At 43.8% G+C, this 8374-nt stretch overlaps 1 long non-coding RNA gene across 1 annotated transcript; it reads right to left on the bottom strand.

The window, feature by feature from the left end:
* Positions 1 to 6106: 6106 nt before the first annotated feature.
* On the bottom strand, positions 6107 to 7361 carry LOC134435071 (uncharacterized). Its single transcript, XR_010031972.1, has 3 exons — positions 7110 to 7361; positions 6906 to 6963; positions 6107 to 6812 (listed from the first exon to the last, which is right to left on the bottom strand). It is a non-coding gene; the product is annotated as an uncharacterized LOC134435071 (long non-coding RNA).
* Between the last annotated feature and the right edge of the window lie 1013 nt (positions 7362 to 8374).

The following is an 8374-nucleotide window of genomic DNA, read 5'->3' as shown; positions in this document are numbered from 1 at the left end:
GTGTTCAGGGACCACTTGTCAACTCAATTGACATTTGAGGGGTGTTAATTTGACACGGCTAATTTCAATGCAGATCACTTACTTTTTATTTACGTTACAAGCCTGTATTATTGTGGTGAAAATAAGACTTTCCATGTGTTTAACTTTGTAATTGTGTTACAAATATAGCCTACTTCTAGCTCGTCTTGGAAAAGTAGACCAACTCGCGGACCACCTGAGCTCTGTCGCGGACCACCAGTGGTCCCCGGACCACACTTTGAGAAACACTGCTATATATGAAGAGTTCAGATGCAAAACCCCCTAAGCACCTTTTCAGAAATTAATCTTAATTCATTTTTATTTAATACAAAGCCATCAAAAGTGCATATTTTTTAAATTTATTTAGGTAATATAACTATTTATATGTATTATCAAGTACATGAATGTAAACCAAACCAACAACAGGGTTCTCTAAAAATATAGAAGTGCCGGTATTCAGAAATGGAGTTAGGGGGTTTTGCATCTGAACTCTTCAATTAAAGCATTGAATAACGTGAGTGAACAGACGCAGTGTTTATATGAAATCTTGAGCACGTCTTACTGGTAGGAGTGTTTATAACGGTTTGTGTGTGGCGCCATGTTCAAGACTGGCAGCTGCTGTACGTGTGAGTCAGAATCAGAGACCAAGTACAAGCTGAGGAGATCGGTGTGGTTCAGTTAGCAGAAAAGAAGTGAATAATGTTTTATCATGTCATTATATCCTTTGTCTTTGGTTTGATATGTAGTTCTATCAGTCTTTTGGGAAATGCCACCCACACACACACACACACAGTAAAAAATCATTTTTTTCTTCATCAAAATTTGGGTCACATTAAATCAGTTGAAATTTGGTACTTTCTACATAACATGCAATGTTCAATACTTGGTTAGGACTCTCTCTGTCTTAATAACGGCCATGATGCGTTTCACATTGAAGTCAATGGCAAAAACAGTGCATGGGAGTTATGGAAGCCCAGATATCCTTGATGCTTTGCTGTCAGCTGTTCTTGTTTGTTGACCTGGTGCCCCACACTTCACTCTTCAATATACCATGTAGATTTCCATGCCACGTTTTGGCGCTAACTCACCAGTTTAATTCTAAATCACCAGAAATGAAACCCCATTGAAAATGAGTGGGGTTTTATTTCTGTTGAGTTAGAATTAAACTGGTGAGTTAACACCAAAACGTGGCATGGAAATCTACAGGGTATATTGAAGAGTGAAGTGTGGGGCACTAATAATAATAATAATAATAATAATAATAATAATAATAATAATAATAATAATAATCATAATCATAATAATAATAATAATACATTTTAAGAGCATTTCAAGACACCAAGTTCACTTTACATTAATAACAGTTTACAGTAATAAAAGTTGAAAAAGTAATAACAAAGCATCAATGAATTTATACATCACAACTAAAATAGGAGATTGATTAAAATAAAAATAAAAATAGTTATACAAGGATAAAGTAGAATACATATGTATATAAAATAAAATGACAATTAAATAATAATTAAAGGACGTCGAAGTGCTGGTGGAGTGTTGTGATAAACATGCTGGGGGTCTTTGCTTGGATATAAAAGAAGAAAGTGTAGAACATTGACGAATTGTCAGCTGGAGTGCATTCCATAGCTTGGGGTGGGCCAACCACACTGCCTTCACTGCATCCTTAGCCTAACTGCTCACTAAAAGCAAACCATGTTGGGTTTGGCAATGTTTCTAGTTTTGCTGATTTGGTGTGAGGAATCGATTCACTAGTGAAATTAATCAAGTGGAAAAATCTGTTCATTTTTTGTTAAACTATGTATTATCTACGGGCCACACCGAGTGAGGAGGCGGGCTCCCGGGCCTCCAGTTGCCCATCCCTGAAATGCAGCACATTCAAATTGTCATCTGATATATAAAACATGACACATTTCATAATATACAAGGTGTGTTACATGGTACTCGTTTGTTTTTTGGATTGCTGCATATCCACCATATTTACATTACTTCTTGGCACACCGTGGGAAAGAAATTGGGCACCCCAATTTAAAACTTTCCCTCACACTGACCCTGTGTTGATTTACCTCACGAGACCAATGTGCATCTTTATGGATGATCAATGCTTGTCATACCAGTTATCTACAATGAACAACACTGAACAAAAAGGGTGGTGAGAATATATCTCATTTTATTGTGAATAATAGTAAATAGGGAGAGAGAGAGAGAGAGAGAGAGAGAGAGAGAGAGTGTGTGTGTAAGCCTCTGCCACAATGGACTGGATCACAGCTATCACTCTGGAGAATGCAAAGGACGTTTGGCAGCCCCCGACTTTGGTGCCTACGCTGTCTCTCCGTCTATGCAAAAGAACGCTGCTGCCGGTGGCCGAGGACATTCTCTACTTCCCAGTGAAGGCCAGACTGCAGGTACAGCCAACAGAATACAGCCTGACATTGTGGTGCCCCTGCACACCACCAACTAGACTGCATGATGCATCCCAATCGTGACCTGCAGCTGGAGTCAGTCCTTGGCACCCTAAATGGCCGTTCCATTTCCTAACGACTCGGCACAGCACAGCACATCAGGGCAGAGCAGTCACCAGCGCTGTTGGACCCAGGCCTGCTGACATTCTTGGCTGGACCCAGGACAAAGTCATGTAAAAGGGACCCCCCACCCAATACATGCGATGTCATGAGGACCCAGTTCTTAGCCTCCCCTTTCTCCCTGAGCACAGGACAAGTGATCTGTTTGTTGCTCCCTATCAGCTTCCCTGGTTGGACCGCTCTTCCCAAGCAATGTTGCTATGCACATTCACACAGTCCAGGACTCAAGCATGATGAAAGAGTGGTTCAGAAGCTCTGAGCAGGGCCGCTGACAGCTTTGGCTTGGCCCAGGACAACGTCATCTGAAAGGGCCCCCCCAGCCCAATACAGGCCCCCTCAGGCACCCCTGGCTCTGAGGATGTGTTCTGGACACTTCTGATGGTGTGCCTCGGGATTGTGGACAGAAAGCAGGTAGAAATAATCCTTGAAGTAGGGTGTATTTGCGATGCATAGGGGCATGGCCTCTCAGGACAAAATGGTCCAAACTCATAGCTATAATCAGTTTGCGTCAACTCCTGCAAACTTGTGTGGGACACAATGGGTGAGTGGGTTAAGGCCTTTTCTTAACAGGCCTTTCCAAAGTGAAGTCAAAACAAATGGTTTTGCTCTGTATGGGCTGTGATGGGCAGTGGCGGAACCAGACATGTATTATTGGGGGGGCAATGGGGTAGCCACATGAATTTCACAGGGGCATACTCTTACACAAAGAAAAAAACACTCAAACACTATAGAATAGATAGGCCTAAAGAGAATGATATTCCCAGGTTCTTATGACACCCGTCACTGGTACCAGATTGAGCGGTTTCCGATTGTCATCTATGGGTTAAAAAAGGGCTTTGGGCAGGTATTCTGTAAATTTGTGGTCATATAAATCAAGACTTCTGTGTAAATCTGGCAGGATTTTAGTTTTAAGGCATTCTTTTGAGTATTTTTGGGTTGGTAATCATTGGTCACATTTGGCAACCCTAACACCTGCTGTAAGGTACTGTCACTGAATCCCTTCTAAAGTGCACCCTATAACTGCACCCTTAAGTTTTAGGTCTCCGATTATGTCAAAGAGTAATCAGTCACAATTTATGTCTTTTGGTGATTTGTGATGTTTTTTTGTGATTTGACCCTCAGAAACCCATTGCATTGCAAATGGCAAGATTTACCAAGAGCTATGTGCCTTACATTGTCAAATGACATATCCCAACACCACACATTTCCGGATAGAAAATAGTATTAATATAGAAAATATCACATTTCAAGTAAAACATGGCCATTTTTATTAACTGCTTTCTGTCTTTTCTGAATACATTTTAACCATTGTAGAGGTAATAATTTAATATGTAGGCTACTCTTTTTTCTCCAAAGATGTGCCAGAAATGTGGGAAACAAGTTTTTGAGAAAAGTATGATATGAAGGGCTGCTCTTTTTTGGAAGGAAAATGCTAATACCTGGGTGCTACGCCATAGAGTTCTTCAGCGGAAGCGGAAGCATATAGTAGATTGTAGTCTTTCATGTTAGCATTTAAGGACGTCCTGGTTCCTATCGGCTTCCGGCCTCCATTGGGAATGAATAGGGGTAAATTTCAAATAAGCTCCGAGTGCAAGCACGCGCTTAGCGAACCCCCGCAAACTGTCGAGGGTGTTAAAAATAGGCTGTAGGTATGACATGGTTGATCATTTTGTGTCAAACTTCGACATAAATACGATGTTGCGTCCATATGCTAAACCCGGAAGCTTTTGGCGACTACAGAAACGGCGCCAGTATCTAACGGCATGTACGTGCGGAAGGTTGTACCCATGGCAACCAAAGGAAAGTATGTAGTTCGGAAGTTTTAATGATCAGAAAGGGGTTAGCAATATTGAATTATAATCGTCATGATTTAACATGTGAATACACCAACATGATGATACGATCCGTTCCACTAATGAGAAAGGGATGCGGGGACACGCTAATGTTCGTTGTTGCCGTGCAACTTATATTTTTGCCAAACTTGAATCTCTATGGCGTTTTGCAATGTAAAAAATCGCCATGGAACCGGTAGTCCAAACGCCGCATACAAGTTGACGTCAACGCTGAAGAGCTCTATTGGAATACACTGACAGGTGTGTACACCTGTAGGCTATCTGTGTTTATGTATGTGAGAATCATATAGTGATGTGAGATGATAAGGATAAGTGTTTCACTGATGCCCATTATTGCAGATTGTCAACGTTTCTACAGAATTCTCAGAAATGAACGTGAATGTTTCTGCATCAGACTTTGAAGTTGAAAGGAAATTAATGCTTAGGTGTCTGAGGGTTAATCAAATTATTTTCTACCATCTGTGTTTTTATGTAATTTCAAATTTCCCATCAATAATTTAAGTCTGAACTCAGACTGTGACAGATTTCAGAGTTACTTCCATAAAATCCAGTCACTATAATGTGGCGATGTTTCCAAGAGCTTGCTACAATTCACACATATAACAATGCTATCGAAGGTGCTGTAAGGACATTCTTTTAACATACTCATTAGCATCTAGTCCAGGTGTCACCAACGTTGTGCCCGCGGGCGCCAGGTAGCCCTCCAGGAGCTTCTGAGGTGCCCACCAAGGATGTTAATAAACAGTGACGACTATCAGATTTTAGTCACAGTTAATGCTTTTCTTATTTAAATATGAGATTATGTATTCTTTATTACATATAGGAACATTTTCATTTAATAATAGTGTGATTTGAGAATGATTCTAAGACATCAGTAGAGGATTTTGAACAAAACTAACCCTCGGGTAGCCCTCAGTAGCCCTCGGGTAGCCCTCAGTAGCCCTCAGACCCAGAAAGGTTGGGGACCCCTGCTCTAGTCTATTCCAACACAAACACAGCAATTAGTATTATGCCAGTGAATATTTGGACTTTAGACATGAGGTTTGAGTTGAATTCACATGAATTAATCATGAAGCTACTTTCATTTACCACCAAAAACGAATCTATTTATTTATCACATGGGCAATAGAGCAATATATAGGCCTAGTACTGAAAAATCTTAAATGGCAGACAGCTAACTTTCCAAAAGGAAAACGAAATGAATCTGGACTGAAATAAGCAGTTTTTTTTCTCTAAGGCTTTTCTTCTTCTGGACGTACAAGACAGAGAGTTGCCATGCATACCACTAGACAGAGGGGATTCTAAGCTTTCGAATGGTACCCCATATGCCTACTGTAAATTCACGAGGGTGGTGTGTACACAGACTTGCATCGAAATGTGTGTGGGAAAAATGGTTATCCTTTCTTCACAGAGCCATACAGAGAACAGAGTCAGGCGATCTCCGCTGTCTGCTAGGGCCGACTTCCTCATTAGCAAAATTTGCTGTTTTAGCTTCTCAGTACTGCTCAGCGTTGCGAATGTTGGTTCCTAGTAGTGGGCGTAACACACAGCAAATGCAATGCGATGCAATGCAGGGAATATGACAAGACTTGCTGTTCGTAGTAATAACTTCAGATAAAGAAGATCACAGGTGGTAAAACTGTTGTGATTATCACCACCGAGACAGTTGATAGTTTACATATTTATGGTGATTACCCCGCAGTGTAGTTTGTTAGTCCTTATTTTTGGCTGTTAATGTGGTGGTTCTATGTTGAGTCTATGGGAAGACAGCCGCTTTAGGAACAACCTTATCTCGCTGAAAGGCGGGGCTGCAATTTAATTCCTGGTCCTCCAATCGCATAACTCTGTTCTCTGTATGGCTCTGTTTCTTCACTCGCGATAGCGATTTGCAGGCGATCTATGTGCCTTGTGTAACACGAGTGGGCGGGGCTCCTGTCCATTTTCTGGGGGAGCACCTGGGGTAGCCAATCAGATTTCAGGGGGGTCAAATGCCCCCCTAGCCACCCCTGTAGCTCCGCTCCTGGTGATGGGCAGCCTTGTGATGTGGCTGGCATAGGTGATGTGTGTGTGTGTGTGTGTGTGTGTGTGTGTGTGTGGTAGGATGGGTGGATATGGTAAACAAGTTGGGGAGTTGGGTAGGGGTGAAGGCTTGGGTTAGGATGGGGTGTAAGGGTATAGGTGGTGGGCTGGACAGGTCAGATCTCAGCTGGGCCTCCAAAACAGCTGAGCCTGAGGAAGATCTTCTTGTACCAGGGCCGTCTGCGCGGCTCCTTCCTGTCACCAGAAGGTGCGGCAGCAATACCCTCATCCGATAGGGCACGAGTGACGGTTGCCTCTGACTCCAGCCCTTTGGGAGACGAAGAAATGAGAATAAGAATTCAAAATCAAAAACAAAGGGGAATCAAGACAGTCGTGTAATGACAATCGTAAGGTCCCTTACCCTTGTCAGAAGCATCCTTAGTTGGTGCAATCTTTGCACTGCTGCGTATCTTAAAGATCTAGGTAGGACCAGAGGGGAAAACCTTGTCATTTAAAGGCATGTAAGTCCATTACCTTTTACGCTCATAATGTTAAAACAATAAATACATAGCTATATAAACCCAATAATGTCATATGTGGTGTTGTCTTGGCTCATTTTTCATACCTTGAGTTTACTTCTGGCTTTTCTAGCTGTTTGTCCAGAGGTGACCTCAGGCACGGGGCTGAGGGACGGCAAGTCACTTTGGGTGGACGGTTCAGGCACGGGGCTGAGGGACGGCGAGTCACTTTGGGTGGACGGTTCAGCAGGATCTTCGACGTTACGCTGGGTCAACAGTTCCTTTCGTAATTCCGCCAATAAGGTTGCGTCAAATGAGCTATCCTGTGTATCGACGGCCCTCCACAGGATGGCGTCTGAGCCAAACTGCTTCAGCAGTCTGAGCCAAACCGCGTCCATGGCCCTATAGATGGACGGAATCGTTTGGTTGCTGAGGTCACCATCGAAGCTTGGGCACCATGGGTCACTGGTGAACTCAAACAGAAGGTCCTCAATGAGCTTTTGTAGCAGGTCCTGGTCCAGCCTCTTGGCGCCGCAGCAGGGGCATCCATCACTCATTCTGGCCAGGAGCCTCAGCAGCAGTACAGTGACAAAGCAGCCGAAGTCCTTAGTGTCACCGAGAAGCAAGGATGCAGCGGTGGAAGACCCTCTTACGCTCTCCTGCTCTTGTTGCGCTGCTGAATCCTCATGCATCTTGTCCATGACCTGATGGACCATCAGCTGGCTGAACAGACCAAACATGCGCTGGCGTCCGTTCTGGCTTGAAGACTCCTGGGTCTTCAAGCTGGCGGTCCTGGACTGACAGCTTTGGTCCACGCTGTGCGACGTTGAGGCTCTAACATCGTCTTCAGCTCCAAGCACAGCAGCAGAATGACAGTTTTCCAATTCTGCTAGGAGCAGTTCTGTGAATCTTGCAATGTTAGGGACAGTTGTACCTGGAGAATTGCAAACCACAAGCGGGGTGACATACGGGCGGAGCAGGTTCTTGATTGCCTGCTCGGTGTTAGCGTACACCGCCTCAGGAACTGTCACTGTTGCTGGGACACCAGATGGACCACCGTCTTGCGTCGCAACCTGCACCTGACCAACAAGTTCTTGGACAACTCGATCAATGGCCTCATTGGAAAACAGTCTGTCTAGCAACAGGCCGAAATCCTCTAGGTGAACGGATTCAATTCCACGACGTGGCTCTGTCCTGGTTCCAGATCGGGAGCGAGGGCAGGCACTACGTTTGTCGCTGTCGGCGTGAATGTCAGACATGTTAGAGTGAACATCTGGCAACAGGCCGAAATCCTCTACGTGAAAGGATTCAATTCCACGACGTGGCTCTGTCCTGGTTCCAGATCGGGAGCGAGGGCAGGCACTACGCTTGT

The sequence above is a fragment of the Engraulis encrasicolus genome, chromosome 19, assembly GCF_034702125.1.
Source record: "Engraulis encrasicolus isolate BLACKSEA-1 chromosome 19, IST_EnEncr_1.0, whole genome shotgun sequence".
Classification (NCBI taxonomy): domain Eukaryota; kingdom Metazoa; phylum Chordata; class Actinopteri; order Clupeiformes; family Engraulidae; genus Engraulis; species Engraulis encrasicolus.
This window is presented reverse-complemented; position numbering and strand designations above follow the sequence as displayed.